General features: G+C 38.6%; 1 protein-coding gene across 1 annotated transcript in view; it reads left to right on the plus strand.

Annotated features, from left to right (window-relative positions):
• COL25A1 (collagen type XXV alpha 1 chain) overlaps window positions 1–16828 on the plus strand; it is a 195045-nt gene that overhangs the window by 63641 nt on the left and 114576 nt on the right. Inside the window, exons 4-5 of the mRNA XM_018049912.1 lie at window positions 7027–7053; window positions 7203–7229. The gene's annotated coding sequence lies outside the window, so the exon portion shown is untranslated. The remainder of the gene's footprint in view (window positions 1–7026; window positions 7054–7202; window positions 7230–16828) is intronic.

The following is a 16828-nucleotide window of genomic DNA, read 5'->3' on the forward strand; positions in this document are numbered from 1 at the left end:
TGGTTTGGGTATGGTGGCAGCACAGTATGACTACTGTATATCATCCATGCTCTTTTTACCCAATGGTATGATAGAGAACTCTCTCTCTCTCGCTCAGCTATTTTTGATTAGGTCAGCCAAATCTGCCAATACTCTCTTTGGATTTGAAATACATCCCTAAAACCAGATTTTACACTTCATAAGGTTCACTTGACTCTGGAGCTGCTGTGTTTATCAGGGTTGAAAAGTGAAAGTTTTAGCTGCTCAGTAGTGTCCAGCTCTACAGCCTGGACTGGAAGCCCACCAGGCTTCTCTGTCCTTGGAATTCTCCAGGCAAGGATACTGGAGTAGGTAGCCTTTCCTTCTCCAGGGGATCTTCCCAATCCAGGGATGGAACCCGGGTCTCCCACATTGCAGGCAAATTTTTTACCATCTGAGCCACCAGGGAAGCTCTAAACCAGCTTAGGTCAGTGCTTTTCTTCAAATACACAAAATTGCAAACTTCAAGTAAGTAGGACTTCTTCAACCATGATGATTTGTCAGTGGCCCCCAAGTCCAAAGAGTTAACTGGGCTTGTTAATTCCACCTCAGAAATGTCTCCTAAATCTAGAACTTTCCCTGTGTCCTCATTGCCATGATTTTAATTCAGATCTTTGCCATGTCTGTCTTGGACCAATACAACAACTTCCTAAGAAGAAAAGCATTCCATGCTCTCATCAAAGTTCCATGAAGCACACTTGATCTTGCTACTCCCTTGTTAACTGATGACCGAATCAGCCCAGGGATTGTCAGCCAGTCTTCCCAAATCTCTTTCCTGCTATTCCCTATCTCTGCTCCTCACACCGCATATGTTCTTACCACTCTGAGCTCCTCATCTTTCTCTGATGGCCAGATAGCCTCTCACACATCTGCATATTCATCCCTTCTGCCTGAACAGCCCCACTCCCCCCACCCCCCCAGTCTCCCTTATCCCAGCCAACTTTCTAGAGCCAGTTCCAATATCATCTTTTAAATTCCAGCTCTCCTACCTTCATTCCTTTCTGTACTCCAACAACACAGCATCTATTTCACTAGTTGTAATTATATTTACATGTCCAGACTCAGAGCACATTGCCTGGCTGATGGAAAAAGTGAAAGTGAAAGTGAAAGTTAGTCATTCAGCCATGTCTGACTCTTTATGACCCCCGGCTGTAGCCCCACTAGGCTCCCCCTCCATCCATGGGATTCTCCAGGCAAGAATACTGAGTAGGTTGCCATTTCCTTCTTCAGGGGATCTTCCCGACCCAGGGATTGAACCCAGGGCTCCCACATTGCAGGCAGACGCTTTAACCTCTGAGCCACCAGGGAAGCCTTCTAGGCTCCTCTGTCCATGGAATTCTCCAAGCAAGAATGCTGGAACGGGTAGTCATGTCCTCCTCCAGGGGATCTTCCTGACCCAGGGATTGAACCCAGGTCTCCTGCATTGTGGGCAGATTCTTTACCATCTGAGCCACTATAGTTGGCCATAAATGCTTAGAAAATGAAACTTGCTTGTCCTCACAATTTTACAGTAATGAAAAGATTCATTGGAAAAAGGATTCTTTTATATCAAAAAATACAAATGATTTATACTTTTCTGTGATTCTTATTCCATCATTCTTATTTCAGCAGTTCTGGCTGCCAAGAATTTCCAGGGTTTGCTCCTTTTACATTTTTATACCTCTAGCAGAATTTATTTTCTTCATGACTGCCGTCTTGTAAAAATTATTCCCTCTTTAGCTGTTGCCAGTTCAAAGTAGACAAAATTTACAGTTCTTGTGAGTGAAACTTCTTTATTGGCCCATTGAACCCCTATGAATATATCTGTATTTTCCAGATATGTTTGGATTACTTTTATGTAGATTGAAATTCATATTTTCCTGAATTTCATTTATTGTGCCTCTTATTCTTGTGCTTTTAATTTGGTTTTATCATTTAATTGAAGTAGATAATAGACTGTGGAAGAAGAGCTGAAACCTTAGTTGTTTGGATAGAAATAGAATTTAGGAGACTAAAATTATTATAGGCCCACATTAAAGTCTTGCTACAAATAGGTTTGTTGCTCTAAGTTCTGTATTTGAAGTCATTTGAATAGGAACTAATTTGAAGTTTGCCACTGAAATTTATAAATATTTTGGTAGTAACTTAAGAACACTAACAATGCTCTAAAAGAAATGTTCCAGCTATTAGGTAACAACACTAATAATAAAGATTTTGTTAACACCTTCAAATTTATGTAATTAGATCTAATTACATAAAACTACTTATAAAGATTATTTCAAATATTCTTATTTATTTATTAAAGTAGACATTATTGCTTTCGCGTCTGTGGCGCTCTCTCTTCTTTGTGGTGTGCTGTCTGTTCCTCATCCGATGTCGTCTCAACCCTGGAATCAGAATTTGCTACTGTACGTGATTTGCGTGATCAGACGCTACAGAATGAATCTTGGCGGAGGGGTCCCTGCTGGGGCTCCAAGGGAACCACGTGTCGACAGGCAGAACCTTCAGCTTCCTGACCTCTGGAGCTCACTGTTGGCAGCAAACAAGCATTGAATGGACCGTGATGGATCCAGGACTGGGAGAGAATTTGACCAGAGCCCTGTGTACAACAGGGCCTACATAGGTTGATGGCTGCCTGATTTCAGTTTGGTTCAGTTCTGTAATAGGAATTTCAGCTGTGGAGTCAGAATGCAAGGCCTCTTGAGAAAGATGTACATTTACTTCTGAGAAAGCATGAAGATTTGGGTTGTTGTGTAACCTGAGTGTCCAGAGGTAAAAAGCTTGTGGCTGTTTTGGAAAATGTAGTGTTATATTAAATTTTGGTTATTAAGGTTTAAAAAAATAAATAAATAAAGTAGACATTATTAAAAATCTGACTTCAACATACCAGACAAGATCGGAAGGACAGGAATCCTAGGAAAAAGCCTCATATAAAGCTGTGACTCTGTTCACCTATTTGTGATGAGTAATTTTACCATATTTCCTTCCCATTGACCTCAACCTTGTTTTAGCAACAGGCTTTTATCTTCAAGTAGTTACCAACCAGCCATTGATACCGATACCTGGACAACATATTTGTCCACTAAATATTAGATTGTAGCTCAGTGTAGGTGGAAGCAGCAAAAAGCCATTATAAAATACTCTGATTCAAATAATTCATTTATTTGTATTGCTGCCTATCCTTTAATTTATACCAGAGGATTTTGTTTTGTTTTACTCTAAAGACAAAAAACAGAACAAAACACAAAACTTAAATCATGACCCAGCTTTAATTTTAAAAGTTAATAATCAAAGTAACCCTTCTTTCAATTCTAATGTTTTAATTTAAAAGGGTCACGGCTTCCAAATTTTTAAATACTACCTATGTTGCTAAGGTAGCTCACGTCTTTCTGCACATTTAACTCATATTTGCAGAGTAAAGGATCCAGTTTAGAAAGAAGGGTGGGATTTCACTCAGAGCAGAAGAAAACACCTGCGTTAATCCCGGGAGCACAAATGGGGTCTGGAGTGTCCAGAGCAGCCACCGCAGCTGTGGATGGAGGCTGACCCCTGCTTCGGCTCTGTCTTGAGCTGGCAGGTGCCAGGACGCCATTCTGTCTGCTCAGAAACACTCCCTTTTGAAGCAGCAGTATTTATTGCTCAATTGTGAATGCAAATTTTCATGTGTTCACAAATTAAGCATCCCCGCTCACGGCAAGTTGTCTAAAGGACTCTAGTGGACACATGTGGCTTTGGCATTAGTAATTGGACTTTGGGGAAAAGAGTCGTTTCTGTTGCCCACTGTAAAATAATTTCATAAAAGCCTTGACCTCAGACCTGCCATATCAGCTAACAAAGTGAATTTGGGGGACGGAAACAATGAGAGGCTTGGCCTCTGAAATCTTGCACGCAAAATAAAACTAAACTTTAAAGAGTGGCCACCACTTTTTTGGTGGCCGTGGGAGGGGGAGACTGGAGACGAGTTCACAGTGATTGTAAGTGACCTTACAGTAGCTGGCTGATTTAAGGGTCGTTTTTCTTAACACCAGTGTATGAGAAGTGTTTGACTTTGGCGATAGGCTATTTAGCTTTTCCAGAAGAGTCTGTTTAGCTTTTCTAAATCAGCGTGTCCCACCATATCTTCCACCAGTGTTTAGAACATTGCCAAACTCGTTATAGGCATTCACCGAATGTACATAAAAATCTAATTAGTTAAACAACATGCTAGGTTGTTTCCATTGTAATTTCCATTGTAATTCTAAAACTTGATGCTAGGTATCCTCTCATTCTTTTCTTTGGGCTTCCTCTGCTCCACCAAAAACAAAATCCTACTTGTAGAGCATTAGTGAGCATTTTGTGTGTGTCAAGAAGGACCAATACATTTCTTAAACTTAATTTTAAAAGATACCAGACAAACTGTCCTTATTACATGCTACCTGATTCACTGAAAATATTAAGAAACATAGTTTTCTTAGGTTCCCATTTTAATGGCAAAATTAACAGGCCATAAGAAAGAAAAGGGTTTGTCTAGTTGTTTCCATTATCTTAGCCCATCTCCCTCTCCCAGCTGCTCTAAAATTCCTCTTTTCCACATTTTGAACTTGAGATCTTGAATTCGCTGTCCTTGACGCTATGAAAGGCAATTGGGAGGCATTCAAGAGAGCATCTGGTGAAAGGAGGCACCCATTAGGTTTTCTGAGAATCGAGTTCTAGAGCTGCATCCCAACACTTAGCACCCTAATCCACTGCTTTTAAAGTCACACAAGACTAGCTTTCAGTTCTGGCCACCTCACTTACAAGAGACCCAACCTTGATAATCTTCCAGTTTTATTTCTGGAATCTGTAACAGGAATATCATGATACTTTCCCCATTAGATTGGGAGAACAGTAAATATAGTAACAGGTGAAAGTCCTTTGTTGATGGCAAAATGTACGAAATAGAAGACATGATGTTCTTGTTACTGTCATGCTAACCTTACAGCTGTTACCAGAAGTGCTGCAGAGTGGGAATTTGGCATAGCTCCTCTGTAACTCGTGTTTAGCAGTATATCTTTTGGTAGGTAGAGCATTCTTACATTCCCACCTGAAATGAGACAGCAGTCTCCATGGGACCTTGGGAGGGACACTTTGCTAGGATTTTGGCTTTACCCCCGTCTTAACTTGTGTTTGTCTCCCAACCCTGCTAAAGAGGACGGTGAGAGACTGAAGGTAGCTGAAATGCTCCACTTCCTCTGGTAGGCTGAGTCCTGAGACATGACTTCACCTTTGTTGTTGTTCAGTTGCTCAGCCCTGTTCGATGCTTTGCGACCCCATGGACTGCAGCACACCAGGCTTCCCTGTCCTTCACTATCTCCTAGAGCTTATTAAGACTTCATGTCCATTGAGTCGGTGATGCTATCCAACCATCTAATCCTCTGTCATCCCCTTCTCCTCCTGTCGTAAGTCTTTCCCAGCATCAGGGTCTTTTCCAATGATCAGCTCTCTGCATCTTAAGCTCTTAAAAACTTTGAGAGCTAGGGAGAAAAAAAAAATCAATGCCTCTAGAATTCGTGTTTCCTGCTAGTATTTTTGTTCAAAGGTGAAAAAATCTCAGTGTGGCTGAATAATAGACAACTGTCCAACAAAATAAAAATCCCCAAAAGACCCACCCATCATCTGATTTCTGACAAAGATAACACTGTACTTTGATGGGGAAAGGAGGCGTTTTCAGTGAATGCTTTTGGGTTAATTTGATAGCCATATGGGGAAGAAAAACATCTTGACTTTGACCTCACATCATATAAATGACAAATTTTTGCCCTTGGAAGAGGCAAAAATTTCTTAAGCGGAACACTAAAAGGGATAACTATAAACATAAAAGATGTTAAATTGAATTTAAGAACTTCTGTTCATCAAAAATACCTTTAAGAGAATGTAAACTCAGTATGCAGTGTGGGAGAATATATTTGTAATACATATATTCTTTTCTGACAAAAGACTCATATATAGAGAGCTCTTATCTGTCTATTTATCCAATGTATAATATATGATGAACTCTAGCAAATGATAGGACAACTCAATAGAAAATGATATGGATAAATACTGTATGGAAGAAGATACAAAGATACAAAATGGCCAATACATTTATTAAAAAGAGTTCAACCTAATCACTGGAGAAGTACAAAAATTAAAACACTCTGTGAAACTACTGCACCTCCCACCAGAATGTCTAAAATGAATACCAAGTATTGGTGATGACACAGGGCAACTGAACATTCTCATACATTGCTGATGGAAGTATAATTGTTAGAACCATAGTGAAATACTATTTGACAGTAATCTACTAATAATCCAAACATATGTATTCTCTGTAATGTAAAAATTCCACTCCTAGATATACACCCAATAGAAATGTATATGGTTTTTCAGCAAAAGACATACACTAGGATGTTTATAGCAGCATATTTATAATATCCAAGACCTAAAAACTTCTGGAAACAAATGGATGTCCATAGTAGGACAAATACATAAATAATGGTTGATTCACACAGAGTGATATTATAAGGTAATGAGAATGATCTACAACTTCACACAAAATTTTGCATGAATTTCACACATGCTGAGCAAAGGAGGCTAAAACACCGAATGGATGATTCCACTTATAGAAGTACATTTATATAGAGTACAAAAACAGGTAAACTATTCTATCAGACGTCAGAATAGTGATTACTATTGGTGGTGAGAAGTAACAAGGAAACATCGCAACAGGAGCTTTTGGGTTTCTTTAGCTACATTCTATGTGCATTAGATATATTTAGCTTGTGAAAATTTATTCAGGATTTTATATACTTATGACATATATGCTTTCCTGTTTATATATATGATACCATTTTTGCATTCTAATCATATTATAATTATAGTTTTAGAACCTAAAATTCCTTGAGAAACCTCACTGACAGTTACAAATCTGTGTCCTTTGCATGAATCTTGTGACTAACAGTAGCTGATCTAGTCAAGCTACATTTTAAAATTTATTTAAAAACTTTTCTCTCTCTCTTTTCCTTATTTCAGGGTCCTCCTGGTCCAAAAGGTGATAAGGTAAGAAAATATATAGCAGAAACAAATTAAGTTAGTGGAAATCCATACTGGCCTGACTTATACCATGTTATATTTAGATCTTTTTAACGAGCATCATCTACAGACTTTATTCTAAAAACTATCTATCTTCTCATTTTCCTACTCTACAGGGAGAACAGGGTGATCAGGGACCTCGGGTAAGTTGTTCTCTTCCTTTCCTGGGCAGAAAATTAGTTTTTAGCTCCAAATTCATTGAATTAAAGTAGCCCTGGATCCATAACTATGTTGTGTCATGTAATGGCTAACAGAAATGCCATACTACTTACAACTGAAATAGCCTTAATTATAACTAATGTTTATATCTTGTTGCATTATCTTAACTTGATGCCTGTAAATAGGACACTCTACAACAATGATCCCTTCTGATTAAGGGCCAGAATCACAACTAAAAGTCAACAACAACCACCCTTCCATTGGCTATTGGGTCCTTCAGATTAGTATGCATTGTTTTGTAACATAGAGGCCATGTGGATTCCCATTGAGTTTGACTTTTTTGGCAGTTAAACTTTATGTGCCATTGCATAAATATGTTGTATTATAGATGAAAATATTAATGCATTTTATATATTTTTTCATAAGTTTGAATAATCTCCCTGGGAGATTATTTGAATTTCTTCTTCTTTATAGAATTTTAAACAGATAAAAGGTATAATATCATTCAGCATTCCAGGGAGGAGGGGCATTCTTTTATTCTTCTCCAATGTGGCTTTTTAACCCATCGAAACACAGTGGTGAATGCTTTGTTGTTACCTTGGTAGTGCCAAGTCCTCTGCCTCACATCTGTGCCTTATTACCCAAATGTTCAGACATACTGTTCCAATGATGTAGTGGCTCTGTGCAGACATACCTCTCAATTTTCTTGTGTCACTATGCACAAATGTGAGTATTTGGTTGAAGAGAGTCATCTTTTACAGCAGAAAAGCACTTTTAAAACTTTCAGGTTGAAAACAGACACTGTGTAGGTTTTTTGTGAAATTCACCCTGTGAAGTTAATTATGGAATTTACTTACACTGCAGTATCATGAAAGATACAGTCAATGAAAACTTGAAAAGTTTGTAGTCTTACTCCTCTTGTTTAGGAAACTAGATGAACATTATAGTATGATTTACCTTCCTTTCTATTCTGCCATTTCTTCATGTAGAAATAATGACTATGCTTCAGAGCATTCTGTTTCTCCTGGCAGTTTTTCTGCCTGATGTCCAGTTGAAAGTTCATCTTGATGGTCAAGGATTAAACATCTTGAGTGGCATGGATGTGAAGGGAATAAAATTCTCATAACCTTCAATGATTGGAATGTATGTGGCAGTTATTTCTCGTGGCATGTTCCCATGCACTGAGTATCATTTCTTTCTACATGCAATATCAAAATCACTCAACTTGCCCTTTCCAGGTAAGAGAGAAACTGTTTCTATTCTAAGAAATCTTCTTTTGGCAAAGGAAATGAAAGGGTGGTTCACAGCTTAGCTGTCATCAGTGTGCACACAGTCCTCATTTTCAAAAAGGTGTGTTGGCTTTCATCATTCCAAAAAGTGATGATTGATTATAAAGCGAGGCCAAATTTTCAGGATGAAATCTGAAACCATGTGAAATTCACCTGGTTTCATGTTGCATTACAAACTAAGACTTGGACCAGGTTCCTTGCAAGTGTGGCCAAAGTTCATGAACTACTTTGACGAACCTAGACTGCCTTTCATACAGATTTCAGCCAATTTTCACACTGACTGGGGCCAAGTTTCACACAATTCAGGGGCCACTTAGCATTTTAGCTGGAAAGTGGCAAAAATTGATCCCATTTTCATCTGGATTTTGCTTTGGGTTGAAACAATTTCGTTTGAATTCATAATGCAAGATGAATCTTTATGGATAAAAATTTAAATGTCCTGGGAAGTATATATGAATGTGCACATGAGAACTTATGGAATTGCCTGGCTTTTCTCAGATTCTTAATTTAGAAACAAGGCAGGACACATTCGGCAATCTTAGATTCATAATATAAGTAGTGTCAGCTACTTACTAGAAAATTCACAAATCAGTATGGCAAAATGAAGATTTTACATTTCCAGGAAAATCAAAAGTTAGCTAGAACTGGAAATGTCTTTAATTTTAATGAAAACCAACATTTCCCATATTCTTTATGAGCACACTATTCCAGCTGATGCTGACAGAGGCTCTCTTTTTAAAAATGTAGATCTTTGTATTTAAATATCCTTTCCATTTTCATCCTATCATAGAATTTTGAATTTTGAACAAATGTCATTCCAAGTAATTTATTTCTTTCCATAATTAACTATATGATCTTCCATTATTTTAATTCTTTGTTATATGACTTTCCACTGGGATGTATGCTATTTCCTTGAAAGTGAAGTCCTCTCTTTTTTTTTTTTTTTTGGCTCCCCAAATACCAGACAGGAATATAATAGGTCATAATATGTGAATCAAAGAAGGAAAAATTTGAAGATATAATAAATATTAAGAAAGTAGAGCTATCTTGAAATACTTGGACATGTAGTTATCAATATATATTGAGTATCTGCTATGCTCAAGGTACTATACTTAACACTATAGAGAATACAAATGTATCCACTTCTCTCTTTCTCTTCTAATATCAGCAGATTCAGCCTATTCTCATCTCAGCTTATTCTCAGTTCTTCATCGCTACTGTAGTATTCCAATTGATTTTGTTTCTACTCTTACCCTGTACAGTGCATTTCCTAAACAGCAACCAGAAACCATTTTATGCTTTAAATTAAATTGTGTTACTCCTTGTTTTAAACCTTAGAATGAAATGCAAATCACTATGCTTGGCCTCCATGGACCTTCAAGATCTTGCCCTTCAGTTCACTTCAGTTCAGTCGCTCAGTCATGTCCAACTCTTTGCGACCCCATGGACTGCAGCACACCAGGCCTCCTTATCCATCACCAACTCCTGGCAGTTTACTCAAACTCATGTCCATTAGGTCGGTGATGCCATCCAAGCATCTCATCTGTCTTCCCCTTTTCCTCCCACCTTCAATCTTTCCCAGCATCAGAGTCTTTTCCAATGATTCAGTTCTTCGCATCAGGTGGCCAAAGTATCGGAGTTTCAGCTTCAACATCAGTCCTTTGAATGAATATTCAAGACTGATCTCCTTTAGGATGGACTAGTTGGATCTCATTGAAGTCCAAGGGACCCTCAAGAGTCTTTTCCAACACCACAGTTCAAATGCATCAATTCTTCAGTGCTCAGCTTTCTTTATAGTCCACCTCTCATATCCATACATGACTACTGGAAAAAGCATAGCTTGACTGGATGGACCTTTGTTGGTAAAGTATTTTCACTGCTTTTTAACATGTTGTCTAGGTTGGTCATAACTTTCCTTCCAAGGAGTAAGCGTCTTTTAATTTCACGGCTGCAATCACCGTCTAGGTGATTTAGGAGCCCCCCAAAATAAAGCCTGTTACTGTTTCCACTGTTTCCCCATCTATGTGCCATGAAGTGATGGGATTGCATGCCATGATCTTCGTTTTCTGAATGTTGAGCTTTAGGCCAACTTTTTCACTCTCCACTTTCACTTTCATCAAGAGGCTTTTTAGTTCCTCTTCACTTTCTGCCATAGGGGTGGTGTCATCTGCATATCTGAAGTTATTGATATTTCTCTCAGCAATCTTGATTCCAGTTTGTGCTTCTTCCAGTCCAGGATTTCTCACAATATACTCTGCATATAAGTTAAATAAGTAGGATGGCAATATATAACCTTGACGTACTCCTTTCCCTATTTGGAACCAGTTTGTTGTTCCATGTCCAGTTCTAACTGTTGCTTCCTGACCTGCATATAGGTTTCTCAGGAGGCAGGTCAGATAGTCTGGTATTCCCATCTCTTTCAGAATTTTCTACAGCTTATTGTGATCCACACAGTCAAAGGCTTTGGCATAGTCAGTAAAGCAGAAATAGATGTTTTTCTGGAACTCTCTTGCTTTTTTAGTGATCCAATGGATGTTGTCAATTTGATCTCTGGTTCCTCTGCCTCTAAAACCACCTTGAACATCTGGAAGTTCACAGTTCATGTACTGTTGAAGGTGGGCTTGGAGAATTTTGAGCATTATTTTACTAGCGTGTGAGATGAGTGCAATTGTATGGTAGTTTGAGCATTCTTTAGCACTGCCTTTCTTAGGGATTGGAGTGAAAACTGGCCTTTTCCAGTCCTGCGGCCACTGCTGAGTTTTCCAAATTTGCTGGCATATTGAGTGCAGCACTTTCACAGCATCATCTTTTAGGATTTGAGATAGCTAAGCTGGAATTCCATCACCTCCACTAGCTCTGTTCGTAGTGATGCTTCCTAAGGCCCACTTGACTTCACATTCCAGGATGTCTGGCTCTAGGTTGGTAATCACACCATCATGATTATCTGGGTCATGAAGTTCTTTTTTGTTTAGTTCTTCTGTGTATTCTTGCCACCGCTTTTTAATATCTTCTGCTTCTATTAGGTCCATACCATTTCTGTCCTTTATTGTACCCATCTTTGGATAAAATGTTCCCTTGGTTTCTCTAATTTTCTTGAAGAGATCTCTAGACTTTCCCATTCTATTGTTTTCCTCTGTGTCTTTGCACTGATCACTGAGGAAGGCTTTCTTATCTCTCCTTGCTATTCTTTGGAATTCTGCGTTCAAATGGGTATATCTTTCTTTTTCTCTTTTGCTTTTGGTTTCTCTTCACAGCTATTTGTAAGGCCTCCTCAGACAACCATTTTGGCTTTTTTGCATTTCTTTTCCTTGGGGGTGGTCTTGATCCCTGCCTCCTGTACAATGTCACGAACCTCTGTCCGTAGTTCTTTAGGCACTCTGTCTATCAGATCTAATCCCTTGAATCTGTTTGTCACTTTCACTGTATAATCACAAGGGATTTGATTTAGATCATATCTGAATGATCTAGTGATTTTCCCTACTTTCTTTAAGTCTGAATTTGTCAATAAGGAGTTCATGATCGGAGCCACAGTCAGCTCCCAGTCTTGTTTTTGCAGACTGTATAGAGCTTCTCCATCTTTGGCTGCAAAGAATATAATCAATCTGATTTTGGTATTGACCATCTGGTGATGTCCATGTGTAGAGTCTTATCTTGTCTTGTTGGAAGAGGGCGTTTGCTGTGACCAATGCATTCTCTTGGCAAAACTCTATTAACCTTTGCCCTGCTTCATTCTGTGCTCCAGGCCAAATTTGCCTGTTACTCCAGGTATTTCTTGACCCCCTGCTTTTGCATTCCAGTCCCCTATAATGAAAAGGACATCTTTTTTGGTTTTTAGTTCTAGAAGGTCTCGTAGGTCTTCATAGAACCATTAATTTCAGCTTCTTCAGCATTACTGGTCAGGGCATAGCATTTGATTACTGTGATATTGAATGGTTTCCCTCAGAAACGAACAGAGATCATTCTGTCATTTTTGAGATTGCATCCACGTACTGCATTTTGGACTCTTTTGTTGATTATGATGGCTACTCCATTTCTCCTGAGATTCTTGCCCACAGTAGTAGATAGAATGGTCATCTGCGTTAAATTCACCCATTCCAGTCCATTTCAGGTCGCTGACTCCTAAAATGTCGATGTTCACTCTTGCCATGTCCCGTTTGACCCACCACTTCCAATTTGCCTTGATTCGTGGACCTAACATTCCAGGTTCCTATGCAGTACTGCTCTTGATAGCATTGGATTTTACTTCCATCACCAGTCACATCCACAACTGGGTCTTATTTTTGCTTTGGCTCCTTTTCGCTCTTGCCCTTGCCTACTCTATGACCTCATCTCAGACTGGTCTTGATGTCCGCCCACTATGCTCCATCCACCTTCTCCTCCACATGTTCTTTAAACACAACACACTCTCAACCTGATGACTTTCCATTTGTTCTGTACTGGTCTTCTTGCGATTGGGTTTTTCTTATCATTGAGATTTCCTGTCAAATATCTGCTTGGAGAGAACTTCTTAGCTTCAGGGTAAATCTGAGATTATCCTATTTTGTTTATTTATTTACTTGCTTCTTTTTAAGGAAGAGCATCTGCAAAACATTGTTGTTCAGTCACTCAGTTCTGTCTGACTCATTGTGACCTTATGGACTGTAACATGCCAGGCTTCCCTGTCCTTCACTCCCAGAGTTTTCTCAAACTCATGTCCATTGAGTCAGTGATGCCATCCTCATCTCATCCTCTGTCGTCCCCTTTTCCTCATGCCTTCAATCTTTCTCAACATCAGGGTCTTTTCCAATGAGTCGGCTCTTCGCATCAAGTGGCGAAAGTATTGAAGCTTCAGCTTTAGCATCAGTCCTTGCCCTTCTTTAAAACAAAAACTCCATGAGAATAAGGACTTGTTCATACCTCCATCACCTAAGACAATAAGAACTAAATGAATATTTGTTGAATGTTAAAAGAAAATATTATTTCATCATTACTGCCTTCAAGGAGCTGGTGATCTCATGGGTGCCTGAATAAGAAAACTATGTGGTTGTAGATTATATGCCTTAAGTAGCTATACTAAGCCATGCTAGATCAGTGAAGCATCTTCCATTTTAAATAATCACTGGAGACTATAGAAAAGATGGCATTTGAACTAGGACTTGATAAATGGGTAATCATTAAAAGATAAAATGGAGAGCAAGACATAAACATTCTAGGAAGAAGAAATAGTTCAAATAATATTACACAAGCAGGAAATGACAGGATTCATTTAAGGAAAAAAAAATTCCATTTGCCAAGGAAATAAGTTAAATATAGAAAAATTCTACCCATATAAATTTGCAAAACCTTTATTAAAGCTACATTATAGAACATTTTTAATGTCTTGTGTGGTGGGCGATAAGGATCCATTGAAGATTTTTGAGTATAACATTTATTGTATATTACCATTAGACTATTTAGTATAATTACCAAATGTTCCTTATGAAAATCTATATGGTAATAGTATCCATTATGGAAAGGACTTGGAAAAGCCTGAAAGGAAGGGGACTGAGTAGACTAGGAAATGATGTCAGTCTTCTGGTCAAGGTCACAGAAGTCTGGGCTATAAGTCTTCAGTGGAGAATTGAGTAGAGGGCACGGACTGGCTCAGTCTGGAACATCAGGTTGGAAGTGAAGGGCCACACTGAGCAGAACTCAGTATCATAATGAGCAGTGGAGTGTGGCTAAGTTGGTGAGCCAAGGCAGAAATTCCAAAAGAATGACCAGAATATTGGAGAAAGCTCTATGTGCAGTAGAATTCGAAAGGAAATACTTCGATTTCCTTTGCATCATCTCATCAATAGTGTCTGCCACAAGCACCAAGCAAAAACGTGGGCAGACAGAAAGGGATAACCAGGATTGTTACTAGTAGAGGAGAATTTGACAAAAGTAAAGTCTTAAAGCAGAAAGTGAGAGAAAATTTTGACCCACACTGGATTTACATCCAAAATCAGTCATCATGGGTAAAGTTGTGACCATGTTAAGTTTTCTAAAAAAGAAGAAGAGAAGTAATCAGGGAGTAAAATTTAAAATATCGAGATGAAAATTTAACAGCAGTCTTGCAGCTAACTGGATGTTGGAGCTGAGGGTGATGAAGATAAAGATAGAGCTGAGGTTTCTAGCTTGATTCCTTGATAAAATTGGCCAGAAGAGAGTCAGGGGAATAAATGATAAGCTGAATCGTAGTTATGTTGAATTTGGGATCTTGATGAATTATTCCATTGGAATAGTGTAGCCAACCGTTGGAAATATGAGACTAGAATTCTGAAGTGGTGTCCCAACTGGAAAGAACAGTTACATCGCAAAACTGTCACAGAGTAACAACTGAAATCATAGGAGGAGAAGAATGAAGGGTGACAGAACGAAGATAGAAGCATTTTAGAACATGTATACTATCATGTAAGAATTGAATCGCCAGTCTGTGTCTGATGCAGGATACAGCATGCTTGGAGCTGGTGCATGGGGATGACCCAGAGAGATGTTATGGGGAGGGAGGTGGGAGGGGGGTTCATGTTTGGGAATGCATGTAAGAATTAAAGATTTTAAAATTTAAAAAAATAAAAAAATAAAAAAAAAATTTAAAAAAAGATAAAAAAAAAGATTTAAAAAAAAAATAAAATTCTCCATACAAGGAAAAAAAAAAAAAGAAAGAAAGAAAGAAATATCCACTTTGAGCGAGTAGGATGGAAAGGAGACTCAGGAAACAGTGAGCATTCAAAGGAAAAACCACGACTCTGCAGTGTTTGAATAAGGCCAAATTACTTTTTAAAAAAGTGGCCATCAGACTGTAATAAAAAAAAGCCACAGGGATGAGAGCTATTAAAAACAAAAACAAAAACAAAAACAAAAAACAACCAGGGGCTCTGTAACAATCTAGAGGGGTAGGATGGGGAGGGAGGTGGGATGGAGGTTCAGAGGGAGGGGACATATGTATACCTATGGCTGATTCATGTTGATATTTAGCAGAAAACAACAAAATTCTGTAAAGCAATTACCCTTCAATTAAAAAAAAAAGAACTTTTGGACTTGGTGTTCTGGAGTCCTGGGATAGTAAGGAGGCGCATTTTGTTCAGTGGTGAGAGTGAAAGTCAGATTGCAAGAAGTTAAAAGTAAATAGTAGGAAAGATGACTGTCTTTGAATGCTGTTGATGGCATATGATTTAACGCAGAAGAAATGACTAACTTTTTTGGCATGAGCTTTCTGTCAGTATACACTGAACCAATTTCAAGCCTTCAGTTTTAGGTATAATATAACAGCCATAGATATCATTTGGTTTTCTTCTGCAAGAAACTGAGAGTTAGATTTCCACAGATGAATGCATCCTGACATTGGAACTGCACTTCCCTCCTCGATTCTTGGGGAGATGTCATTACAGATTTGCTGTTCATCTTTGTTTTTGCAGTCAATCTTTGTTTTTGCAGTCAATCTTTGTTTTTGCAGTCAGACATTGCACTTCAGCAGTTAGGCCTTTGGGCTGTAGGGTCAGGAGGGTGCTTTTCTATGCTGTCAGTTACCATACTCATGCACAGTTTTCTTCATTTCATCCTCAGGGGTCTGTATTACAGACTGTTGAAGCTAAGCATTTGCTTTGTGTTCAAGTAGAAATTGGAGACCCACCATAAGGGAGTCGTAGGGGGTTTCCTAAGCCAAATGAAAGTTGGACTGAGAATAATATCTCATGAAACAGTTACAATTGCTCATCACTTAGAGTTGTACAACTTGCAGAACATCTTTCTAGGTAAATTAAACATATCATCTCTAAGCCTTACTACAGTTCAGCAAAGTACATTATCAGCAAAGAAAAAGAGGAAAAGTGAATGCAATGGAGAGAGATGATTATATCCACATGGGCTGGGGTCAGGCTGGATAGGGATCAGTTCTAATTCTGCCACTATCTGTCTTCATGGTTATGAGAAGGATTAAATAAAATAATGTATGAAGAATCTATAATAAGCCCTCAACAGGTCATAGCTGATTATTCTCCTAAAGTTTCACATGAAGAATCTAGGGTAAAGTAACGTGTCCAGTTCACACAGTTTGTAAGTGATAGAAGTGGGATTCAAACCCAACTGTCTCAGCCTCTGGTTTGCGCGTCTCCTGGTGGATCATGCTACTTCCCTGTCAATCAAGTGGTTGGTATGGCCATCAACCTCAATATGAAAAACTTGGGGTTACCAAAGTATCTAAGACTGGATTATTTATTTACTGAGTTCTTAAAATATGCCAGCCACTCTATGACAATATGTATTTCAACAATTCTGGGGGCTTCCCTGGTGAC

This window comes from Capra hircus, chromosome 6 (assembly GCF_001704415.2).
Source record: "Capra hircus breed San Clemente chromosome 6, ASM170441v1, whole genome shotgun sequence".
Taxonomy (NCBI): Eukaryota; Metazoa; Chordata; class Mammalia; order Artiodactyla; family Bovidae; genus Capra; species Capra hircus.